We start from the raw sequence: 27,040 nt of genomic DNA on the forward strand, positions 1-27,040 counted from the left end.
AGAGCTGCGGCCTTTTGATCCAAAGGTTGCAGGTTTGAGATGTAGCTGTAGTACCCTTGAACAAGGTACTTGCTTTACATTGCCCCAGTAAAATTACCTAGCTATATAAAATGGACATCGGTGTAGATAGCTTAACATTGTAAGTTGCTTTGGAGAAAAGCGTCAGCTGAATTAATAAATGTGTGCTCATTGTACTGTTATCTGCCTGTTCATTTTTTATGAATTATTGACGTATTTTCCACTGTTACCTCCGTTATCTCTGTTTCAACACTTCTTTCATTTTCAGGGGAGTTCCTTAATCAGGCCTGTTGGTTTATTGACCTCACCAACACATTTTGTTTGTACTTTTGTGATTCTGTTCTTGTTCGTGCAAAAACAAGCAGGTTTCTTTTAAAAAAAAAAATAAATAAAAATGTTTATCCCACAAACATTGCTGTTGATGACATGGTATCAGACACAACTAGTAGGCATGACCTTTAAACACTGAAGAGGGAAGTTGAATGAAAGGGATCCCACATTCTTATACTGTTTTGGTGCTTTTTACTGCCAACTAATGGCTGGATGCGGAGTTGCAGGTCTTTTTTCACTCTGCAAAAGGGAGAAATTTTAGGAAATGGATATGTGAAGAAAATTCAATTAAAAATAAATGATCTGGAAAATGTTAATATCTTTGAGAATTTGTTTCTTAAATGTTCACGTACAAGTGGAGCCAGTGTATTAAAGATTAAATGCTGAAAATTACTCACACCTGTAAGAACCAGGTGATGTTATTTAGTGTCTGTACAAGGACTTTCGTGACGTAATAGTTTGCTGGGTCACATGGGAAATCTGTGGTCCCTGTGGTGGAAGGGCAGAATGGTCCCATAATATATATTTCGTAGAATCAGTATAACAACAGTGTAGAGCTTTTTCCACTCGCTCCTCCATTTGCTCACTCACTCTTCATATGTTACCAGATAAAGCTAGATTACACACGTGTCTTGGGTCCAGGAAGGCAAGGTGGGTGAAATGGCTTGTCTCCATAGAGACACTCAACGCTTCATCGACCCAGTGCTTTACACCCCCCACCCCCACCCCATGCTCCTTCCCATCTTATGAACTCAGCGGCCAGATAAGGGAGCAGATGCCCTGAGCTGGCAAGTGTGATGGCAAGGCTGCTCCCAGTGATGTAAGATGTATGGTGCAGAAAGGAGAAAGCACTCAACCAGGTTTTTAAAAAAAAAAAAAAAAGAAAAAAAGAAAACCTCCACTTGAATTTGGACAAATAGGTTGAAATGAAAAGACATTTGCACGATATCACTAGGAAATTTTTCTTTTTTTTTCTGTCAGCCCAGAACCAATTCCATCAGAAATGCAGTTTCATTCTGCTGCCTTTGCTGTGGCCAATATGTTGAATTTTTTTTTAATCTTACTGGCAAGCTGACCCCTGGCTGTATTATTCTCCTAGACTGCCACGCCTATTACCAGTACGAGATAGGTTTGCACCCGCTGTTGCACTGGCTGATTTTATGCCCTTGTTAAAGAAAATGGGATTCTCCTGATTGTTACAGAGCCGATACGCACGGCAACCATTTTTAGCGGCTTTAAGATGACTGATTGACTGTGACTGTGTTTATAGTGTTGGGGGGGGTTCAGAACCCAATGAGGCCCGATGTATTTTCTCCATTTTGTTTTATGTCTTTAGGATTCAGATAAAATCATCATTCATTTTAAATGCATTTGAAAACGAATGCTTTGCCGAAGGTGATTTTCACAAGCACACTATATTTCATAGAAACTGTTTTATTAAACGCAAGGTTTACAGTGTGGGTCAGGTTTGTATCACTTCCAGAGATTGATTAGTTAAAGGTTGATTGGAGGCAGGAAGTTTAATAGGATGATGTCAGTTCTGGAGTTAATGTACCCAACCGTTGCCTGATGTTTCTGGACAGCTGGCAGATTTAAAATAATTGTAATTTCTAACATTAAAATTTTTCTGTATTGTTCCTCATTTTATGTTCTTACTGAGGTTTTTGAATATGTGCATACATGACAATGATGTAGTTGAAGATGCTGATTCAGTGATGCAGCTAATCGTTGTGATGAAAAAGACTGTAAACTTGGCAGTAAGAGATTTTGTTTTCCCAGTGATACCTTGTTTAAGGCGTAAACTTAAACCGTAAGCCAACATATTTACAAATGACATTCTGCAGTTCCAACACTTGTATGTGTGTGCTGAAATGATCTTAGACCGTTAACGTGTGTGAGCTCTCCACCTTGGTCACACTTGTGTGAAACAGACCTAAGATTGGGCCAAAGTGTCTTCCATGGGTTTTGTTGAGGTTCTGTAGTATGGGTGAACATCCCAGGTGAGACATGCTCATTTTTTTTGGTTTTGGGTAGACATGCTCAGGGTGGCCCAGTTGTTGTTGTTGTTGTTGTTGTTTTATTTAGACACCTCCCTCCAAAGTGACTTAAAATGTTACCTTTACATACTAAACTACTTTAAATGATTTTCCCATTTATATAGCTACGTAATTTTGACTGAAGTCATTTGGAACAAGTACCTTGCTCATTGTGCTCCAGGAGGAGGTGGTATATGAGCTCAGAACCTTCCCATTGTAAGGCGATAACTCCAATGAGAACAGTATCTGCAACCCTAGTGTTATTATTCTTTCATGATTATTATTTTTTCATTTTCTGCAGAAGAAACCCCAGAGTAGGCGCTACACACCAGGTTGCCTGAGACAGAAACACCCAGCAGAGTTAAGACTGCTAGAATGCAGACCAGTAAATAAGTCCGAACGCTTCTTTCATTTAATTGAATCTTTTATCCACTCATTGATACAGCGAGGGTCAAACTGACATTATAACATTTGCCCTTATTTTCCGAATGCCCGTCTGTTTCGTGGTCATTCTGATATTCATAACAATTTTATATCTCACATCTTTCTTCTTAGCTATTTCCCTGGCAAATGAAATCATATTTTTCTGGGCGTCCGTATCGCTCATATTCTGCTTGGTTGGTTTTTGCTCGTTCTGATGCCTGGAGCTTTTGAAGGGCTGGATGGGATGATTCAATTAAATTTAAGTTCTATTAAGCACCACCTTCTCAGGTCTGCTGCACAGAATGGCATGACCAAAGCCGTCACAATCTCACTTACGATTATATTAGTTCCTGTGTGTGTGTTTGTTTGCAGCGAGAATTTCGAGTTTTTGTAGTGACTGACGTGAAATGGCGACGTTGCTTCAGCTCCTCAACTGTGGGTTTTGGACATAGATTCAAATTGAGTTCGGTTTGTATGGAATTTACATGTTCTCCTAATCTTTGCGTGGGTTTCCTCCATGTTCTTTGTCCAAATATGTACGTTTCAGGTGAGCTGCTGACTCTAAATTTCCCATTGTGTGTGTGTGTGTGTGTGTGTGTGTGTGTGTGTGTGTGTGTGTGTGTTATATTGCTATGCTGTATAAATGGGTGAATGATTGTAGGTACAAACCCCATTTTCAGAAAAGTTGGAACGCTTTCTAAAAAATGCAGCAAAAACTAAAAACTGTAAGCTGTTCATTCACTTGAACCTTTATTTAACAGACAAGAAGACAAAGAAAAAATTTTCAGTGTTTTCACTGATGAACTTAATCCTATGTGTTAAATATAAACAAATTTAGAAATTGATGCCTGCAACACACTCAAAAAAACTTGGGACAGAGGCATGTTTACCACTGGGTCACATCACCTTTTCTTTTAATTACACTTTGTAATCGTTTGGGAACTGAAGAAATCAATTGTTGCAGTTTTTCAAGTGCAATTCTTGCCAATTCTTGCTGTATGCAAGACTTGAGCTGCTCAGCAGTATTGGCCGCCGTTGTCTGATTCTCCTCTTCATGATGCACCATACATTTTCAATAGGAGACAGATCTGGACTGCAGGCAGGCCAGTCAAGCACGCTCACTCTATGCCTCCGAAGCCACGCTGTTGTAACTCGTGCAGAATGAGACCTGGCATTGCCCTGCTGAAATAGACATGGAGTTCCTGGGAAAAGACGTTGTCTTGACGGCAGCGTATGTTTCTCCAAAATTCCAGCATAAGCCTCCGCATCAATGGTATCTTCACATATATGCAGATCACCCATGCCGTGGGCACTGATGCACCCCCATACCATCACAGAGGCTGGTTTTTGCACTTTTCATTGGTAACAGCCTTGATGGTCTTTTTCATCTTTGGCACGTAGAATCAGATGTCCGTTTTTCCCAAAAACAAGCTGAAACGTAGACTTGTCTGACCACAGAACACGTTTCCACTGTCTTTCGGTCCATCTCAGATGACTTCAGGCCCAGAGAACTCGGTGGCGTTTGTGCTCAAAATTAATAAATGGCTTCCTCTTTGCAAAATACAATTTCAAGTTGCATTTCTTGATGCAGCGGCAGGCTGTGTTGAGTGACAGTGATTTTCCAAAGTACTCCGGAGCCCATGTGGCTATGTCCATCATCGTAGCATGACGGTTTCTCAAACAATACCGCCTGAGTGCTCGATGGTCACGCGCATTCAGCAGCGGTTTCCGCCCTTGACTCATACATGCCGAGATTTTCCCTGACTCCCTGAATCTTTTCACGATATTATGAACTGTAGATGGTGAAAGACATAAATTCTTTGCAATCTTGCACTGAGAAACACCATCTTTGAACTGACTTGACAGTTCTTTCACGAAGTTTGGCACAAAGTGGTGAACCACAACCCGTGCTTGCTTGCAAAGACTAAGCCTTTGATGGATGCTCCTAATATACTCAATACTTAACCTCACCTGTGACCGGTTAAACTGCTAATTGTGGAACCTTCCAGAACAGTGTTACTTGTAACCTTTTCTTGTTTTGCCTCTGTCCCAACTTTTTTTGAGTGTGTTGCAGGTGTCACATTCTGTTGTTTTTTTTATATTTAGAAAATACATTTAGCTGTGTGAGTGAAAACACTGAAAATGTTTTCTCTGTACTTTTATCAGTTAAATAAAAGTTGAAGTGATTGAACAAATTACAGTTTTTAGTTTTTGTTGCATTTTCAGAAAGTATCCCAACTTTTCTGGAAATGGGCTTTGTAGTTTAGTGCTGTGTATCTAGCGGTCCAAGCCACCTTGGGCAAAGGTATCAGCTAAATGCTTGTTAATATGCGAGTGTATCTCTTACGTAAATACACATGCTTATCAGTCTATCTGACTTATTCATTAACCTCATCTACTTTATCTCTGTCTTTGATGCATGTCTGTATGTACGTTTTTGTGCACATAATAATAATAAAGGTCTGTACTGTCTGCTTTCAGTAGTGACTGATAAATAAGGGGAAACTCAGACAAGGGGATTACCTTTTGTGCACTGCACTAATCAAAACTGCTTTATGGTGGCTGCAGTAAGGTCGGTCTCATGAACCAGTGAAAAGTGACTTCTGCAATGATTTCAATTACTTGGCCTCATATGAGCTGTCAGTCTTGAAAATGATTTTGAAAAACAAAGAATTTCTGTTATGACGCTTCATATTTTGAGATAACTTTAAAATAGGTGTTATTTATTCTTACTAGAAATGGATTGTCTGTTAAAAATAGCTATAATGTCTATTAAAAATAGCTATAATCAAATTCATAGTTTAACTGTTTCTTGCAGCAACCCATATTAAAATTCATTCATTAGAAAAAGTGAATAAATACAAAAAAAATCTCAGTCCCCTACCATCAATACAGTATTTTTTCATGTGATATTATGGTGTCCATACATGTTTTGCATTAGCATTACATTTGGGCTTGTTACAGTTACAGACAAGGTTTAAATAGTGTAATTAGTGCATGATGCCTCATCAAGAGGTTAACATTAAAGAGTAAGACCAGATGAGCTAATCCTTTGTTTTTCATACCTTTAAAAATTTTATTTTCTCCCCATAACCCCTATAATACCAAAGGTTCTTGTTACTGTAAGTGGAACTTAAATCTTAGTCAAGGAGTTCAAATAATTAAACCACATAATGATTAATAATTTAGAAAGACATTACAGGGCCTAAGGTAATGTTACCAAAAATTTTGCTAAATCATCATGGTTGTCATCATTATGTGCAAGAATGCTAAGGATTGTCATTACTGTAGTAACAGTGTTCTTTTTTGGGTTTTTTAAGTTTCATGAGACTGACCCAACAGTGGCCTGTCGCTATTGTGACACAAGCAGACTAAACAGACCACCAGCATTATCAGTGCTTTAAGGAAAAAAGAAATTCAGACCATGGTTTCCCACTTTTACGCCTTTCAGGACTTCTGCAGTTACTCGTTAACATCAAATGCAGCATTCAAATTAAAGTAAAAGCATTTGCTCCATTACGTGTTTAAGAAATATCCGCAGTTATGGCAGACCAGCAGTATTGATCCCTGTGCTTACTGAGTAAAGCAAAATGCTTGCACACTTTATTATTCAGTACTGAGTGCAATAATCGTAATTAAATTAGTTTCTGCTCCAATATTTATAGTTGGCAATAACAGTGCTGTTATGTTAAAAAATCATCCATGCAGTGGTAATGTGAGTATATTCTCTAAAAGAACTTGAGTTCTTTAGGACTGACAGTAAAAGTATCAGAATCGGAAATGCTTTTATGATCATGCACACAGTGATTGGATTGTGTCTTTGTGTTGCCAGAGTGATAGACTAAACAACTAATCCAACGTGACAACGTGCGTAAACATGGTGCACATAAGTTTCTCTGTACATTACAATAATTTACAAGCCAACTGTGCATCTTTGATGTACATAATTATACTACGAAGTAGAAGAACAATACAAAAAGATATCAAAGTAATTTTGTATTTTACAGTGACATTGATAACATTGAGGGAATGTGTCGTCAACAGAGAAAAGCATTAAAAATTCAAAGGGGGTAAGCAGTGTTTGTTTCAGCAGAAGTGGAGAGTGACAGCTGTATTTCCTGCCAACGCCTAGTTGGGTTGGAACGAAGAGCTTATCTGTTACGGAGCATCGTCTAATGGAGCTGTATTGACACTGCTGACACTGGGGTTTCTGGGCACGATAACTAATACGAGGATCTGGGGCTGCCCAACCTTTCCATGGGAATAGAGAAATGGATGGATGGATGGATGGATGGTTGGAGATAGCATAGTCTAGTGACTGTGCTTTGAGAATTAAGTGCCTGAATTTGTATCTGTCTCTTGGTGAAATAGACTTCTGTTTGCTCTGAGTTGTAAGTCTCTTTGGAAAAAAGTATCTGCTAAAGAAGAAATGTAAATGGATATATAGACAGATACAGGAATGGATAGATGTATGGATAGATGAATGGATTGATAGAGAATCAATCACTCTGAAAGACAGAGAGATGGATTGATAGGGAGATTGATGGGTTAATAGACAGATAAAAACTATTGATCTTGAAGGTTATAGGACTGCAGCATACATCCAACATGTAGTGATGCAAAACACTCGAATAACACAAGAATAAATATGTAATCATGCAAAAACAGACAGTACATGCAAATGAGTTTTTAAAAAAAATTAAAAATGAGTAGTGAGAGCTCAGTGCCACCCTGATGGTGAGAGGACTCATTATAGAGCCTATTGGTGGTTGGAGGAATGATCCCAAGTAGTGCTCCTTTGAACAGCTCAACTGAATCAGCTGGAAGGGTGAATGAGGCTTCAGGTCTTCCCAGCTCTTGCAGTGGTTTTTACAGATGCAACACACCAGTGTGTCGCTTTGCTTCCCCTCTTCTGTCCAGCTTGTCCCACTGTGTGCTCAAACTTTTGGTTGCCATTGTATGATATTAAAACTATTACCTTGCATGTCTTAGGATGGTTCGTCTGTTGTACCCTTGGGATACACTACCCAAAGTGACCCACACAGTTAACAAGTTCCGCAAGGTAGGCCACTAGATGTTTTTAAAGGAAGAAACGCAGGCTGAGTACTTTTCTCAAGGGCACAACAGAAGGGCCCCTCTGGGGACTTGACCCTGCAGCCTCCTGGTGTCTCACTGAAGGAGCTGAAGGTGTCCCAGCCTGTGTCTCTTGTCAGCTGGATGAGAGTTTAAATTAGGTTAAGTGCTGCCTCGTTGAGAACATATTTCAGGAAAGCAGAGTTCATTTTTCTTTTTTCCTCCCTTCGTCTTTCCCATGGCTGCTGCTTTTCTGTGGTTCTTTCTGCCCAGCAGGGAGGTACCGGAGCGCTGCAACAGCTGGTGCACGGAGCCGGCAGACCCAGCAAGTGGTGTCTGTGAAGGCCGCTGATAAGCCGGGGGGCCAGGGGGTTGCGGGCGTGATCCGGAACCACCAGATCAAACAGGATCATCCCCTCGTTGATACTGGGGCTTCGCCTTGTGCAATGCAGTCGGCTGTGGCATTGTTCCCATGAAAGAGCTCACGATATGTTATGCTTGAATTAATTGTGATAAGATTTGTGCCAAAATCGGGGGGCTGCATCCTGCCCAGCTTTTGAACGTATACATCTCTAGTTACAGTGGTTGGTTGAATACATTCCTTTCCTGTGTAATACATGTCCGCGGCTAAATTACAGCTTTCGCCAAGACTGTAGTTCAATTATTTTTAATTATGTCACAGGCTCTGCACCTCCCAGCAAAATTGGACATTACGTTTTGGGTAATTAATGTAGTGAGGGTCCCCATTTAAAATGAATGTGTCTTGGATTGCTGGGGTTCTGCAGGCTGCAGCTGTCAGACGGGTTGAGCCCAGTGAGAGCAGACACCTGTACAACCAGGCTGGGCTGCCTGGTTCGGCACACAACCTGTTAACTGCTGGCGGTAGTTAAAGGCGGTAATAGTGTGGTCACCTGTCTTAGAATGAATCTGAGTGATGCTGTATGGATGGAGTGAGTGAAAACTATTAAAGGGAGGAAAATTGCAGTAGGTTGCAGCAATGTACAACATACAGTCACATGAAGGAGCAGAATATATAAATGATCTTGAGCTTATAGGTCCTTGACTTACCACAGGGTTCTGTTCCAATGACCCCCTTTCACTTTCACAGTGTTGTTCATCGAAAATCCTCTTACCCTGAATTGTATGAACTATAAAGATAATAGAAGCAATTAACATGCATGAATGCTACATGGTATAATAAGGCTTTGCTATATTTTTCACTAATTTCACACATTATGCATGTTAAAATGATACTATTATAGAATAAGATAAAGTACAGTATTATAACTATATTTTCAGGCTATACTCTATTATGGACAGTACAACTGGAACACTCACTTTTTTGCTTGCTATCCATTTTAAATAAAAAAAAAAAAGTAACTTGAATGGAATCATAATGCATTTTCTAAACAAGGTTTAGCAATGTTTTCCTCCTGGGTGTGTGATATTAATTTCACATTTTTGTGTTATTAGTCTAAAATGAGGTTTTGTCTACGTAACAACCAATTGAGAGAATCATAAAGCATTTGCACGTTAATTCAACACTTTGTTTTAGATGAGAAAAAATAATTTGCAGATACAAGATATTGATAGTAGAGCTTCTGCCTTACATTGAAACGACCCAGGTTTGAATCGCACTTCCTGCTGTAGCACCTTAAATCAAGGTACTTACCTTAAACTGATACAATTACCCAGCTGTATAAATGGGTATAAATCATTAAATAGATTAACTTTATAAGGGGCTTTGGAGAGAAGCATCAGCTAAATGAATGAATGTACATGAATACATATTATAGATGGTGTCTTTGTGACCACTCGCGAAAGAAAGCTGTTCCTTCTGTGTTTGCAAACTCTTATACTTGACTGAGGTCTGGCAGGCCACAGGCGTGGTCTAGTGTTCCCCGAAAGGCTCCTCCAAGATTCCTCTCAGACGTGTTCCTGGGACGGTGGGATCAGTGACTGACGGGAGTGCTCTTTAGTGTGACCACATCGCCAAGTGTGCAGTCACCCCCTCAGGTGTGTTATGGCCACTCAGCACCCAGAGTTCTGTTATCATTCCTGAAGTGGTGCGTTCACTGGTTGTTGTGATAACCCACCTTCCCGGAGAACCCCTTCCTATAGCTTGGTCCAGGGATTTCTGGGTTTAGGCAGCATGGCCGTTCACACGCCCCTCAATGGCTGTCCCCAATGGTAAAACAGTAGAGAAGCAGGAGGCACAACTCCCCTTGATGTGACAGTGTCCTACTTTTGATTCTTTCACACTAATGCCGTCTGTCCTATTTGCTGATAAATGAGATCTCCATCTGCTGGTGGCTCAACTGGGGGTTCAAGACGCACTGAGTGAGAGTGCTCTGCCCATGTCCCTCTGAGGACATTAGGACATCAGCTCGTGTTTCCTATCCTGGCCCTTGGGGCCCTGTCCATAGGGTCCTTTCGGTTCAGGATGCAAAGGCTCTGTGCATCAAAGGCTTCTGGGAAATCTATGTGGAGAGCTTTGAATGACCTGCTTATTGTTTGCACGTAGGCATGGGGGGTGGTGTTTAGCACCCTGATAAACCTGAGAAGACAGATGAGGGGACAGATGTTCATCATTTCACAACATATATAAAAGTGCCCAGGTATTATTTATCTATAGGTATTTTTTTGCAATTCTTAATGTAAATTTTTTAAGCGTACTCTGGTGTGATAGACATCTATTCCCTGTGTCAAAATGTAGTTTATTTAAGCCGTGACCCCAAATCACCCCCCCATGCTGAAATGAAGAAGTTTGTGACTTTTTCAAGACTTAAATTTCTATCACGATTGCAAATGTGCTGACTTGAACTTTGGAAATTGATATCAAAATAACTGCTGCCAAATTTCTCCAGATGTCATTAAATCCCCTCTTGCTGTATCTACAAAATCAAATTTACTGCTTGAATGAAAATATTCTGCTGTAATTTAGATAATTTCTCCTTTCCATCATCCGTAGCCCGGGTCGTTATAATTTTGTGTCGATTCCTGACGCAGCGACGGAGTCAAGATTCTAGGTCCAGTGGAACAAATTGGCCCAACATTCATCGTTTATTCAAGTTCTGAATGTGACTGGTTCCCAAGTGACCATGCCAAAGCGCTTAGTCAATGATGCCCTCATCATCACCTAACCTCCTGGACACTGATGTCACTGTAGACCCTCCCAGTCTTTGCTATAATACTGGCCCAGCTGAACCAGAGGATGAGGCCTCGATCCAGCTGTGGACAATGAAAAAAGACACAGAAGTGGCTGTGCAAATTTGGTCTTTTTCCACTTTGAAAGCACTGTATTTTCTTCTTTGCTGTACTGGTGTTGACCGTGTTATGTCTGTTGCTCCACTATCTGCGGTTCACCTGTTGGTGGTGTACCTTTCTACGCTTTGGATGTTTTTACATTACTCCTCATACCCCAATCCATCCTTTAAGGGCCCCTTCGTGGGCAGTACTCCACTGTCAATGAAATGGGTGCATCTTTTTAAATGTGTTCCTGACACTTTTCGCTTGTTCTCGGTCTGACAGGATACGATCTTAGTGGAGCAACATTGTTAACTGTTTGAAAGACTTTTCATATAAAGCTTAATTTGTCCCTCTCAGTCCACTCCATGCGCTGTTGTGATAAATTTGCAGTTGACTCAGAAGTCAGAAGAGATGACTTAACTAGATCTGTGACCTCTAGAAGATCAGGTCACGTGTGGATCCTAAGTAGGGCTCTTGTGACCACCCATGTTAACTACTTTACCCTTTGACTGACTGCTTTTATGTATTTGCCTTTTCCTGCTGTATTGATTATACCTGCATGTATGTGTGACCCAGTTCTGTTCTGTCAATAAAAAGTGAAAAAGTTTAAAAAACTAAAAAAGAACAACTGTTCCTGATGCCTAGAGAGGTTCCGAATGCACGACTCTGTGATGGTACTTCGCTCTGTGTGATAATCTGAATGTGTTTCCTCAACCGCGGCACACTCTGCTAAACGCCTGCCAGTTCTGAGTACGCAAAGTGGTTTTTTAGGTAATATTCAGTGAAGGCTGCATAGTGTCTGTCAGATTGCTCTTGTTTTTAAAAGGAGAAGCGGCTCTGTAGTCGGTGCTGGCGATGAGGAAAGAAGTCGGAGATGCGGTTCGCAAACACGTTAGTCAGATGGGGACTGGTTTGCTGCCCCTGCGCTCACAGCTAGCTGGGTTCAGCCCCACACTCCACCCGGTGCACTGGAACAGTAGGCATGGCATTCCTCAGCATTTCCGGTCATTTTTGACCTTGATCCTATCAGCGTTTCCTATCAAGAGTCGTGATCCCTCTCCAGCCCACCCCCCAGCCCTCTGAAAGCAATATATTTGGCAGCAATTCACTTCTGCAGTGCTCTTAATAGCTCTCATTTCAACTACGGCTTCTGCTGAAGGGGCGCAGTAAGCAAATTCACGGAAGGGCTACGAGAAGGGAGTCGGGCTCATGGGTAAGGTCATTGTTCCTTTCTCAGGACTACACCACATGAAGCGTCTGTGGGACTTGAACCTGCAACCTTTTGCTGACAGCTGGAGATGATGAGCTAGCATCATTACAGTGTACTCATGACACATTCCATAAGGAATAAGGAGGAGTACCTCTGTGTGGGAAGCTGCATTTGCAGTAAAACCCCAAAGTGGACATGGGGCTATGCAGATGGAGCAGTCAGTGAGCCTTCCTGGGGGGGTCGACTGCGCAGGTGACTGTGTGTGGCCCCCAGTCCTGAGCACTGCCTTTTCTCCTGGTGGAAGCATATCAGATAAAACGAGAGGCCACGTGGTCTTTTTAGATTGACCAGTAAGAGCGGTCGTGGTGAGTCTCAACCCTGTCTCACAAAGTGAGCGAATGGCAGGGATGCGATAGTCGATCACATGCTTCCCACTCGGGTTCATGTTTGCGTGCAGTTGGAATTCTCAGAGGTAATTGTGATGAACAGACTAACCAAGCTTTTAATGATTATTTGTGTTGCTGTCTGTTCACATTTAGATTTGTTGTACTTGATGCCCGTGGGTGGTATTAAAATCATTTGCAATAATAGCAAAGGCAACATTCAAGATGACACTTCTGAAGACTTGAATCAGGCGTATACTTGTACACGTGGCGTCAAACGCTGTCAACAAGTAATCATAACAAATGCCCAGGTTTGTCACATCAATGCCAGAAGAGTAGTACTCATATGCATATAAAACAAAGTGCAGTTGTTTATGTGGAATGTCACCCTACTTCACATGTTTGGATATTTATTTATTTATTATTAAATATCTCTTGTTGTCAATTTTAATGAGATTCAACAGACCCATTAAAGACCCCACAGGTTCTCAGGGAAGGCAGATTCATCCGACAAAAAGTGTCACTGATGCCTTTTTTGGAAGTTACTTCAGCACTCAAGCTTTGGTCCATCTCTCACCATTGAAGCCCCCCCAGCACCACCACCACTACCACTCAAATACTTTGGCTTGCGCCTGCGTTTACTGCAGTGCAATAGAGCAATTCCAGCCCAGCTGTGTTTCTGCTGCAAGGCAGTGCCTTCCTCACAATTCTTTTGTGGTACACGGCACCCTTTGGATAGCAGCGGCTCTTCTAGGTAGCCTTTCGGTACTGCAGTATGAATTGGCGCGGGAGATTTATTGTCTGGCTGCGATAACGATCTGCTTACCTTTAGATAATGGCGAATACTATGACATTCACGTAACTAATTATGCTCTTTATCCAGCACTGTTTAGCCATATTCCCCAGGTGACACAAAAAAGCTTATTATAATATTTCCCTCCAAGACAAATTATCTAACTTGCAAAGTAACTGAAATAAGGTGGCGGGAGGAGGGGGTTGTATGAATACGTTATGTAAATACTGTCTTCAGTTGGAATTACTACTATATTCCATTAATTAAATTTTAATTAGAATGCAAATAGCCTTTCATTGCGCGGGTGTGGAGAGATGTTGGTGGTGGTGCGTGCACGGAGCCAGGTTGCTGGACGTCTCACCTGATTACGCAGCGCTTTTGTCAAAGCCTCTAAGTTCAGGTTTGTCAAAACTTGATATTGTTCTTACTGATGTGTCTGGAACGGGCGCCGCTCTCGCAAGTGATTTTCATTTCTCACTTGGGGCCTCATTTACATAAGTAGAGATTTTAAAATGCCAGTGTGAAATTAAGCCACCTAATGTGTTCATTAATGAAAGATAGAGGTTCATTAAGTTTATTAGTGTGCAGAAATATTTTGCAGGGGACGGGGCCCGCTTTGATGCTTGTTAGCTGGGCCTCTTCGGCACGACACACTAGGTGTTTTTGCAAGCCGCCCGCGTGCCGCAATTGCAGATAAACATTTCTGGCTGCCGGCGATGTGGCCGTAAATTCTGGTTCGCGTGCGCTCCGTGTCTTGGCGAGCAGCAGAGTCCCGTTGTATTTCAGCACACTCGCGCAGAAAGACAGATACTCGGTTGCCCCGATTTGTGTCAGTGACACACGACTCATTTCTGACCTTGCTGAGTTGGTGAGACGTTTTTGAGATTTGAGGCTCACGACTCATCTTTTGCACGCACTTTCTGCGCATCTTTGGGTCAATTCAGTGACAGACAGGGTGGAGGTTCCCTCTTCCAGGCACCGTACCTCCGCACGTACGCCATACCTACCTCGCCTGTCCGGCACGCTCCTTTTTTTTGCTGTGCTGCAAACCTGAAATCCTCCAGCACCCACTGATGCGGAAGCCAGTGGCGACATTTGTAAACATGTCACTGCAGGAGAGTCCTATTGGGCTCTGGGTTCTGCGACTCTGAGAACAGAGCAGAAAAAAAAACAGAGCACTCTTAATTGCTTGTCAAATAGCAGTTCACTTCTCTCCCACCCAGAATCGAATCTTCGCCCGTCAGGACGCTTCTGACCTATTTTCGCAGTAATGCTGTGCTTGGCAAGGATAGCTCATCACTTCCCCTGTGCCTGGAGCCAAGAGGGCTTGAATTGAATTTAGAAATGATGGTTTGTGTGGCACATGCTATTAGCAGCCAGGGCCCAGGATAAACAGACAGAAAAGAGCACGTTGTGTAAACGAGTGGGTGTGGGGGTGTCTGCTGTCTATAGGTAACACTGATTTAACATCCACGTGGTGTTTAGGTAACATCGCGTGCCACTCTGTGCATGCCTCTCTTGTTGTGGGTTTGTTGATCGGGTGTCTCGTGATCAGTTTTGGAGAGCCATTTGTTCCAGTATTTTTTTTTAATGCATTGTGTGGCAAAACTACCCTGGTAAAGCAGTGGGGTGCAAGTTTGTTTGTTGCCAGCACCAGCTTATCGGGCACAGAGTTCGGCATGAGGGACGTTTTAAAGGGACGGTGCTATGTTGTTATCCGGTCAGCAGACTCCTGGGACAGTGTTACCTATGCACAGTGTGTAAATGTGGAGCAGTTCAAGTGTATGCTTTCCGCCATGTCATTGAGAAATAAGGTGATTGGTGGACACTGTCTTTATGAATCTCAGCAACTGGTGGATGTGGCCATTGTGTATCTGTGAGACTGCTGGACCACTGTGCTTGAGGAATGAAATGATTGATGGGGACTGTCACTACATTTCCGTGTATTCGTTTAACTGATGCTGTTCTCCAAAGCGACTTACAACTTGCCGTAATGAGAGCAGTGGCCTTGGAATCAAAGGACCCAGGTTCAAATCCCACCTCCTGCTGTAGTACCCTTGAGAAGGGTACTTTCCCTGAATTAACAGAGTAAATATTACCCAACTGTGTAAGTGGGCAAATCTTTGTGAGTAGTTTAGTATATAAACCCAACATTATAAGTCAACTTAGAGAAAAGAATCAGTCGAGCAGCATTGTGATTGTAGGATGTTGTCGCAGTGAATCTTTGAATGGTTAATGTGGTCATCGGGGATTACAGAAATGAGTAGTTCTGTATTCAGCTGAAGCTCACGTATGAAATATACAAACTATCCATGAGCGTTACTTGGAAGTGCAATGAATTTCACGCCCTTTCTGTTCTACTGTTTGCTGTTAGATCACACATTTGGAGAATGCAATTATGTCAGTGCATTGAAAGAAATTAAATGGCATTCCACAGCATAATATTAATTTCAGCTAATGTCTCTGTGTGTATATGGGAAACTCCTTATGAGTCTTTTTAAACCAGCTGGGGTTCTTTCCACGGTAAGGGATAACTTTTCCCTTTGATTTTCAAATGCAGACGCACATTTGAGACGTGAATGGTGAAATTATAGTGCTCCGTGCTTTATTAGTCTCCCTGTTATAAGCAAAAATGTAACTTGTGTTGGTTTTTCTCTGTCCTGCCTCACGCCATCTTTGTGCTTCTGACTCGGCAGCTGTATTTGTTGCTGTGTCTCTGGAACAGAGCCTGGCTGTTGGGTCTATGGCTGCAAGACGGTGGATCTTGGTATCCATGGGTCCTCATAGCCATTATACATAACCATACATTCAGCAGTAGGGCTGTGGACAACATGTCCATAGCTATTGAAAACTGGTTCTCAAGATGGAGCAGTTAGTGAGACACCTGAGCAGCTTGCACAGCTTGCCTTTGCATACTCCTAGCTGAGCCATGCTTTCAGGTCCAGGAGACTCAACTGAGATAGCACTGACTGCACCAGTGCCCGTGTGTTGTTGGGATTAAAGTGAACAATCAGAAGCCATGGAACATGTCAGTTTCTAAAGGCAGGACGTCTCCATCCACGTTGTTCAGGAAGTCGTATGCCAGTGGATGTTCAGAGATCGAATGCTGCCTACAAGTTCTGTGAGTGATTCCCTGGAACGGATTCATCAATCAATACCACGAGCTCTTAGTTGTGAATGGAACATTTTACATGCGGTGTTGAATTATACTGCTGATAACTTTTACTTATTTGGTGTTTATATTGAATTAACAAAAATTTTTTACTGTTATCACCTTTGGGCCGACTAGGAGTTTACAGTGCGTCACATGGTCCGCGTCAATGAATGTGAAGTTCGTGAATGCAAAGTTTTGCTTGCCTCGCTTTGGTGCGTGCGTCCAGGATTACCGCACTCTGCGGACATTCCACATAAATACGTGTGTAATTGTGACGGGAGGCGCTGATGAATGAAGTAGGCTCTGAAGAATGAGGGCTTCTGCACGTTAGAGATTAATGCAGAGCCGCCGCCTTTCTCGAGTGTCTCATTTCCTCCACCGTCGGTGATGGAGAGCCAGGCTGTTTACAGCAAAACTTCCCACAACGTCCAATCAGGAAATTAGCCGCGCGCGGTTTTTTTCCCCTCAATTCTCCCCGAGACATATGCATGACAGGCCCACAGGAGGGATGGCCTGCTGGGACTTAGCCATTTTATTCATAAATCAGCGGTACTGTTAATTATGCATCAACACGCAGTCAGCAAAATGAAACCTTTCGTGCCGTGTGGAAATGCGCGGCAGAGTGTGTTGGCTATTTCTTCAAAATGGACGGCCTGCGTTCTGACTGGTCCTTGTTGTAATTAAACGAGGATTTGGACACGATAATAGTCAGGTTTTGTGTTCATTTCTGTAACCTTTAAATGGCTTATTATAATAACTTAGCGGATGCAGTAACAGTGTAATAGGAATGCAGTAACAGTTATTAGTGGTAGGAGGAGGATGATGATTATTATTATTAATTTACATTTACTTATCTGACTCCTCTGTCCAAGGTGACTTACAATATCAGAATATTAGTTCACAGTGGCTTACCCATCGATACAAAAAGGTATTTTTTTTCTGCATCAGTTCAGGATAAGTACCTTGATGAAGGGTACTACAGCAGGAGTGAGATTCAAAACCAGGTCCTGTAATTGCCATATAATAGTTTTCACTGCCGTGCCTTCTTATTGTTATTATTATTGTTGTTGTTGTTGTTATTATTTGGACGTCCTGCACACAGTTTCTGTCTGCCAGTTCAGAAACCTGTCTTTGTTCACCTTTCACCAAGCTTGAGGAGACACCTTTTCCATTGCCTCCGGGCTGTTGATTGAATATTGAAAGCAGTGGCTAGTTAAGAGTCAGATGATTGATTTGTGTTTGGATTAAAAGTCTATGCAGTCAACCACGGAGAGAGAGAAAAAATAAAATCCTCTTGTAATGCGGCAGCAGAGGAAATTGTCCGATTTGATGGAGGTGCCTAAGAGTGAAGTGGTTTAAATGCAGAGCTCTCAAAGAGAAGTGCGGCGTTGCGGCTGGCGGGGGGTGGGGGTGGGGGTGGGGGTGCTTGCTCACTTCCGGTGGACCGTATTTAACATACAGGTTAGCCTTTGATCATATGCTTGACACAGAATCTATGTAAACGTACTGTATGGTGCACCACATTTCTAAAGGTTTAAAAGGTTTTGAAAATTAGTTTTGTTTTTTTTTTTTTTTCTTTCTTATTTTCTAGCTTTGCTGCAATGTTTTCAAGTTGCTTTAGTAACATTTACTGCCAGGATTTTCATATTGCTTTGGTAACACCGAAATCTACGTAAAAGATTTCTCCCTGAAGCAGAGCTCTGCCCAGGATGCGGGCAGCCTGATCGACGGGACACCTTCCGCCCCGGCGCTGAACCCAGACTAATTGGCCCGACATGGAAAGGGCTCAAGGATTCCATGTGAGACAAATTAGGCACCGTGTGATTTCCGAGGGGCCCCCGGCTCCTGACTGTCAGCTGCAGGCTTGAGCGACGCCCCTGGACTCATTCTCATTCAGCGTCAGGTGCGCCTGGGGGAGCACCGTTTCAGGTGCCATGTGTGCAGAGGGGACTGTAAGTAGAACAGGGCAGAGCGGTAATTAGAGTCGCACGGATGGCACTGGCGGGAGGAAAATCCAGTTGGAGCAAAATGCCAAGTACAGAGAATGAAAAATATTTAATAAATATAATTTGGTGCACCTCATTAACCATTTACTGTATTTAAATCTCCACTTCTGTAAATTGCATGGGATCATTTAGACGTGTGAATAGAGTGAGAGGCAGAGTTGATCTTTATAAGTGAAGTGGTTTTTCTGACAACAGTTTTCATTAAAGCACTCCCTGTCACTAGCAGGGTATAATTTAACAGTTTGGACAAGTCTTTGGATTCTATTAATTATTGCTTGCATTTTCTTTTTAGCTGCCATGGCAACCTTTCAGCTTTTTATTTCACTCTTTTAATCTTTATTGTACAAATGTGATTTGTGCAATCGACACACAATGGCGAACCAAACCGCAGCTCGTAAAAAAAGGAATTTTTTTTGTCGTGAATCTGATCATTTTATTGTCCTTTTGATTTTTAAGAATTGTTTAAACCCGTTAGTAATGATATTTAAGTTGTTCAGCTGTTAAGCTGTTTTAGAATTTGGGCATTATTTGAATAATGCTGTTTGGGACTAGTTATTTTTGGTGTCTGTCATCAAAACATATAAGTGTAACTGCATGCTGGGAATGGTTATGTAAAAGGCAGTAATGTTCAATGGCTTTCAGTCTGACTGGCGTATCCTAGTGCGGCATGGTGGCACAGCAGGTAGTGCTGGTGCCTCACTGCACTTAGGTTGTGTTATTTGACATGGGTTCAAATCGAGCTCAGTCTGTGTAGAATTTGCATATTCCCCATGAATTTGTCTGGGTTTCCTCTGAAGGCTCTGCTTTCCTCTCATAGTGCAAAGGTATGTGTTGACTCTAAATTGCCTTTTGTTGTGTTTATGTGTGAATGAATGAGTGTGTGATAGTCCTCTGATTGACTGGCATCCCATCCAGAGTATATCCTGTCTTGTACCCTATGTTTGCAGGATTGATTCCGGGCAACTGTGACCCTGCACTGGGCAAGCAGTTATGGATGTGTGTGTGTGGTGCATGGTATGTGCCGCCTACAAGTATTTATTGGAGAGAAAAGCCATTGGGGGTCTGTTCCATCACCATTCTTTTACACTGGATTTGTGGGATGACCTACAAACACATAGAATGTGGATCTTTTTAAACATTTAAGAATCTTTCTTGGGTGCAATGGACGTTAATGCTCCAATGAAAGGCCTGCGTGCTGACTGTCCTCCTCTGGTGATGTAAATGAAATATTAAAACGTAGCAGAGCTCTTTCATGCCGGAAACACCCGACCTAATGACGGTGTTTAGTGTGGCGCAGCGAGCAACACAGGCAAACTGTCGGTAGCGTGTACAAATTACATGGGCTATGCTCAATAAAAAAAGTAATGGAGCTGCGCGCTGTAAAACCCGGGGCCGCGGGAGCCGTTTAAAATAGAGGCCGTGGAACCTGCGCACACAGGCAGATGCACACTTTTTTAATGAGTGTAAAGTGGGGGTCAGGTCTTGTGACCTCACACCGATCCTAACTGCAGTGGTGAAACACAGCACACACGCTCTGCCTCAGGGGCTCCCAGTGTGGTACCTACCCACAATGCCGTCTTCACCAATCCCCCAGGGCTTCTTAAAAGCTTCCGCTGTGACTCGACGCTCCTCTTCGTCCTGAATCCATTTCAGCATGTGAATTATGTATTTTTCCTCCTGCTCATTCTGCTACCATTTAATGTGGGGCTACGGTTTTGGCTGCGTGAGGAGGCCCTGTGCGTACCATGCTTTTGGACAACATATGAGCGTCGTTCAGAGTTACCAGGGTTCGCCTCCTTGAGAGCGGGGACCCGAGTGGAGTTCGCTCCATCACACGGTGACGTGTCGTTCAACATTTTCACCATTTCAAGTGCACCAGTTCATTAAGTAAATAGGCGCAGTCGAACATTATTGGCACAATTTACATGATGTATAGGGTGTTTGTTTCCATGAAACGCTATTCCAAACGAATCTGGATGCTTGAGGCAGTGTTTTCAAGGTAAGTGTTTCTAATCACTGTTTTATGCGCTCGTTCGCTAGTGGTGGTCAGGCATCGGGTAGGAACTTCAGCGCAGCCAGAGTATATCCTGTGGTGGAGGAAAAGTGCCATAAAGTGTGTAAACAGGGTAAGTTGGGCGAGAACGCTGGAGGGAAGCTGTAAATACTGTAGCAGATAAACTGCACGGGGGGAACGCCGCACTACTCGTTGAATAACAGCCCTGTTTGTGTGAAGATGTGTTTACTAAATGAGTGCTGCCTCCCCAGCCTTGACATTTACACGGCGGCCACAGCAGGCACAGGATGACGAACTGCTCAGGACAGTTATCCTGTCGGTTGTGTGAGCGCATGGAGGGGGGGAGGGGGGTTATTAAAACATATTCTTCAGTTGTCCTGTTGCCAGGGAAACCTCTCAGTTGAGGGCTTGTCTGATCATCATGGCTTGGCTGCATCCGCATTCACACATGCACACACCTCAGTGATGTTCACAGGTTGTGCTTCATCTGCAGTAGTGCCCCTCTGACCCATCAGTCTCCGCCTGGCCCCCCCAACTACCTTTCTTCCCATCACCACGTGGAGTTCAGCACCAAACTGCCATCTGTTTGGAAGTGCCGAATAATCTGCCGTTAAGGTTGGCCGGTGGAGACCCTGCTTCTTTTGCAAGCGTTTCTTTTACTTCCATGAGGTCTTAAATTGGTTGGTTGCAATGATGTGTGTGTGTGTGTGTGTGTGTGTGTGTGTGCTTTCTGCATCTCGATACTTGTACGGTTCTGCATCTATCTGGGAGGAGACCCTGGCAGCAAACCCAAGCCCACCGCACCCATGTTCCTCACACACTCGCACACGCACATACTGTTCTGCTGATTCCACTGACAATCACATCAAGCACAACATAGACAGTTATATTCAATATGACATATGCAGCATACCTGGATAATTTATATGGCTGTAACTCGTCGTGTGTTACACAGTGGTTGAACAGCTGTTTCAGACCCTGGAAGGGAGTTGTCACCAATACTCCGAGCCTCTCTCGCTCTCTGAAAGCCTCTGTAAAAGGTTAAGTTGGGTTTATCCCTATTTTAGGATTCTAATTTGCAGCAACTTACTCCTCGATAGTCTGAATATTACATGGTTTTACGTTGGGTCTGATTACTCAGGACTTTGCATTATGAACGGTTCATTTTCGTCCTGAATCGCACTGATGTGCATTTACTAGGACAATACATTAGGTCTGTGACACATTAGCTTTAGTGCTTCTATCATGTTCCCCTATTCTGTAGCAATAGTGCAGCATGTCTTAGCGCAGCCTGTGTTTGCTCACAGATCTCGTAAAGCAGACGCGTAGGCTGGGAGAAGGTTCTGGCAACGTGTTGCTTGCAGAATGGCTGTACAACGGCCGTGTGGAAATGGAACTGTCCCTTATGGTGAAGTAGTGTGACAGCTCTGTGTCGCCGCTCTTCCTGCCACAGGCGAGGTGGGACTGAGCCGTACCCCCGGGGGCCTTCGCTTCACTTTGCCGAAACAGAGACGTGGGAGGAGGCTTGCATGTATCCATGGCAACCTTAGGTTCTGAAACACTATTGTCTCTGGTTGTTCTGAAAGAAGTGTTAAACTGACCACAGGCACTTTCAGAGGCAGAGATATCGAACTGTGTGTGTGTGTGTGTGTGTGTGTGTGTGTGTGTTGGAGCAGATGCTCTGGGTTTCTCTTTGGGTTAGTCCAGTAGGCAGTGGACTGTAAATTGTTGTTATATAGTATTTTCCCAGACACTGTTTTTCTTTTTCCTTTGTACACTGAATATGATATACTTGGAGGGGAGCAGGTGGCCTAGTAGTTACAGCTTCTGCCTTGGGACTCAAAGGTTCGAATCCCACTTCCTGCAGTAGTACTCTTGAGAGAGGTACTTACCCTGAGTTGCTCCAATAAAAATTCCGTAGCTGTATAAATCGGTAATAACTGTAAGTAGCGTAATATTGTAAATGACTTTGAAGAAAAGTGTTTAATAAATGAAAAAATGTAAATGTACAAACAAATGCTAGATACTGCAGTATTAGGTCTGTGACAAATTAGTTTTAGTGCTTCTATCATGTTTCCCTGTTCTGTGGAAATAGTACAAATGTGGAGCAAATCAGAAATGAGGCGGTGGACTGACGGCCCTCCAGTGGAGATGCTGAGGTTCCCATTGGGCTGTTGGGGGATCGGCAGCTGTCCATCACGGTGCTGCTGGTGTTTTCTCCTCAGAGGATCATGTGTTTGTGAGCGCCAGTTCTTCATTGGGCTGTAATTCCCTGTATTAATTATGGCCTATTGTAATTATAACGTTGCTGTTGGAAACATTGGCTTTGCTGTTCCAGAGCTTGTCGCAGGAGCAGAAATTGTCTGTGACACGCCCTGTATGCTGCCGTTTCTGTACCTTGCAAAAGTGCTTCTGTTTAGGTTTCACCTTGGTTATCTCTCTAGTCTAGCTCCAGCTGTCAGGGTGCTCCTCGTTTTATACGGAGCCACAGTGTCAGGTGGGATCACTCAGGTTGAGTTCAAATGAGACGGCGTCATCCTTGCACTGGATGTTTGGTGTCTTCTAACCACCTGAGTCCAGTCAGGAGTTGCTGTTGTGTTGAGGTATCCAGTCCATATTGCCTGTACAGGTGTGTCACTGTGATTCCATTCAACTCCGCAGATTACAGGCACGTGATGTTCTTTGCAGGCTACCTGCAGTTCTTCTATGATGAGGTGACGTTGCAAGCTTCCTTCCCGTCAGTGAGGGAGAAGTGCGGTAGGTCATACAAAACATGCCGTGTGTCTACTTACCCAGCTTCCAGGCTGCTGGAATCATGATCACATGGCTCTTGCGTGGTACTGTTAATACAGTGGACTGACAGCTGTCAGGGTTTGCGACATACAGGCCTGAGTAAGGAGGCTCAGATGGGTGCCAGATAGGCTGTGTGAGAGGTGACGGTACCCTCCAAGAAGTGGCCCACGATAAGGAGCACAAATCCATTCTCGGTTTCCCTGAGCTCATGAGCAGTAGGCATGTTGCAGGTGAGTGTTACTTACATGATGCATACTGCACGTCCACGGCACTGGGTTTCTGGGCTGCAGTGTCTCCTGAGATCAGTCTGTCAGTCTGTGTTTGTATGTCATTTCAAAGCTTGACGTTAAATTTTTGTATTTGGCCATCCACAGGATAGCAGATTTTGTATTTTAACAAATTTTACACCTGGCGCCTTTTGGAACATAACAAAGGCAAAAAATACATAAATGTCTAGGTTTTAAAATAGCCTTGTAAATTGTAGTCAAAGGGAGTCAATCAGGGTGTCACATGAAAGGAAACATACAAAAAGGCTCAATTTTAAAGAAATTGCTCACAGTAACAAGGTATTTTGGCTGTTTCACTATTTTTCACAAACTCTAACTAGAAAAAGGTTTCAAAACGAAATGCAGGTGATGAAATCGGCGTCATCCAATGATTTCTTTATTATAATGGCATGCTGGTTGTAATTTTGCAAAAAAAAATTTAAATGTTTTAATTTATTGTCCAATTGTTCGGCACTGGATGTGTGTACTCATCTAGGAAGATCGAGCTGCGGGCTCAAGAGCTGTGAAACACTGCGCCTCAATCAGGCCAGCTCACCTGGCTGTCCACCATCCTGCCTCTGTGCTCCTGTACCGCTGAGCGAAAGCTGTTCTCTCCTGCTGCTGTGGGACTCGCTGCTGTTGAAATGTGCCATTTCTTTTTTCTGTCCTTCTGCTGAGAAAATTAACTGAAATATTTATGAAATACAGATGTTATGTGCTGTGCTATTGACAACGTTGTGCTTCTGTGAGTAGCGGAGAAGTTTATGGATAAAGAGGAAAAACGGCTGAACTTTTCAGATGTTTTGCATAGCTGTATGTTTGAAGATAAAACTTTAAAAATGTTTCATTATTTCACCCTGAAGGTTTCTGTGTCTGTGCTTTCATTTTTTGGCTGCCCTTAATCAAAAGTAAAATGATTATTAAATGGTATTTAAAAAAGTGTAGGGTGGCCTGGTGGCACAATGGGTAGCGCTGTGCCTCATAGCTCCCGGCCTGTAGGATTTAATGAGGGTTTGAGTTCGACTCCTATGCTGATGGCTCTAAATCATCCCTATTGTGTGTGTGAGAGTTAATGAGTGTGTTATTGCCCTGCAATGGACTGGTATCCCATCAGGGTGCACTCTGTTTTGCACGCTGCGTTTCTGGACTTGGTCAAGCAGTTCTTAAGAGTCATTTGATGGATCTAGGAATGGAAAAATGGATGTGTGGTATAGAGAGTGCCCTTCAAGGTGGAACTCTGTAATTACATGTTGAGTCAATTAATGGCCGTGCCATCTTCTGGCCAATATTTTTGTCCTCCTTAGGTAACATTCCTGCTCATCCCATGCTTATGGATATCTAGGCAAGATGCAGATAGACTACAACTGTTTGCCGCCATCATCTGAAGCTGCCCGGGAGAATGACCGCACTTTTTATTCACACGGCAGTGTTTTCCGCAAACCTGATGAATTGTAGAGGGGGTGCGGTGGCGCAGTGGGTTGGACCACGGTCCTGCTCTTCGGTGGGTCTGGGGTTCGAGTCCCGCTTGGGGTGCCTTGTGACGGACTGGCGTCCCGTCCTGGGTGTGTCCCCTCCCCCACCGGCCTTACGCCCTGTGTTACCGGGTAGGCTCCGGTTCCCCGCGACCTCGTATGGGACAAGCGGTTCAGAAAGTGTGTGTGTGTGTGTGTGATGAATTGTAAGGTAATTTTACACCTGTCCATTTAAACAGGCTTCTATACCTCTGACAGCATGGTGAGTGGTAGGCTCCATTTGGTGTTCATGCTTTTTTTTCTATGGCTCCGAAGAATTGGAGAATCAGCCAAGTGTTGCTATACAAGCGCAAATTAATGTTATTTACATTTCAGGAGCAGATAACTTGAGTTGTCATATGATACCTAAACAGCTCTGGGTGTAAACTGTCCACTTCTTTTGGAAACAACTTTGTTTTGGGGTCTAATAGATACATACATTTTTAACAAGGCCCAATACAGAGAAGGTATGACCAGTTTTCTTTGGATGGAAATGAAATGCACATTATAATTGCAGCCCACACAAACATGCACCCACACATTCAGCTACCGCACTGGTGAAAGCAACTTATTATTCCTCAGTTCAGACGAAGCTGCTCGAACCCTCAGCAAGACATTCGCTGCAGCCCTTGACCCCTTTCATTGATTAATTTTTCACTGCACATTTTTCCCCCCACTGCTGTGCGTTTCTTTCTAAACCCATTAAATAGACAAATAAATACGTATTTGTGCTATTCAGCTAAATCCAAGAGACAGTGGCACCATTAGCAAAGCCATTTGAGGTCCTCACATTTCTTACCAGGAGATGGCCTCACTGCTGCTAACCTCGACACCGCGGTACTACCAAATGAAAGCTGCACAAAGCTATTTCAGCCATTGATGAACTCTGGACTCTACTGGATTTTAATGAAAGCATTGATCTATCTGCTTTTCATCAACCCAGGGACTCCAAAGTCAGATGACTCCCTCTGTCCCAGTGATCAGCCACAGATTATCTGGAGTTCCCTTGGTCTTTCCAGAGCATTTGCTACATCTCAACCCAAGATGTGCTCAAGGAAATAAAGCTTGAACAAAGTGCAGTCATACCCCAAGATGTACCCATTCAGGTTATGAAAATGAGTTTCATTTAATACCCTTACTTTGTCTTGGCATTTACGAAGACTGATACGGACCTTTTAAATTATTGTGTTCATTCAAATAGCATTTCGTAAAGCTTTACCATAAATGGGTGTCAATTTTGGGGCATTTTTTTTAACCATTGATACTAATGGTAATTATGTCTTCAGTTTTTGAGAAATCACCTTACCAAGGGTTTATCAGGAACTAATTATCTTTGTAAAGAGGAGGCAGACTGTTTATTCTTTGCTATTTTATATTGCATTTTATGTGGTGGCTGGTGGCAGACAGCATAGTGGTTAGAGCCATTGTTTCATTGCCTTGCATTCTGGAGGTCCTGAGTCCGAAACTCACCCCTACCTTTGACTAAGCTATTTATCCGCAACTGATATAGTAAAAACACTCTGCTGTATAAATAGGTAAATGATTGTAAATATCCACATTATATCAACCTAACGTAAGTCACTTTGAAGGAGAGTGTCAGATAAATGAATAGAAAACAATAGTAGCAGCATAGGGAATTCTTTGATATGTAAACGTATATTTAATGTTTGGGTCTAAAGTGAATTTTTCTGAAAGTTATTATGTTTGTTATGAGAACAGTCCCTGTTGACTTTGACAGTAGAATATGGAGGAATCTTTTTTTTCTATATCGCAATGGGTTT

The 27,040-nt window shown here is 42.9% G+C and overlaps 1 protein-coding gene across 3 annotated transcripts in view; it reads left to right on the top strand.

The window, feature by feature from the left end:
• immp2l (inner mitochondrial membrane peptidase subunit 2) overlaps positions 1–27,040 on the top strand; it is a 150,566-nt gene that overhangs the window by 58,304 nt on the left and 65,222 nt on the right. The gene's annotated exons all lie outside the window — the stretch shown is intronic.

The sequence above is a fragment of the Scleropages formosus genome, chromosome 2 (assembly GCF_900964775.1).
Source record: "Scleropages formosus chromosome 2, fSclFor1.1, whole genome shotgun sequence".
In the NCBI taxonomy this organism is placed as follows: Eukaryota; Metazoa; Chordata; class Actinopteri; order Osteoglossiformes; family Osteoglossidae; genus Scleropages; species Scleropages formosus.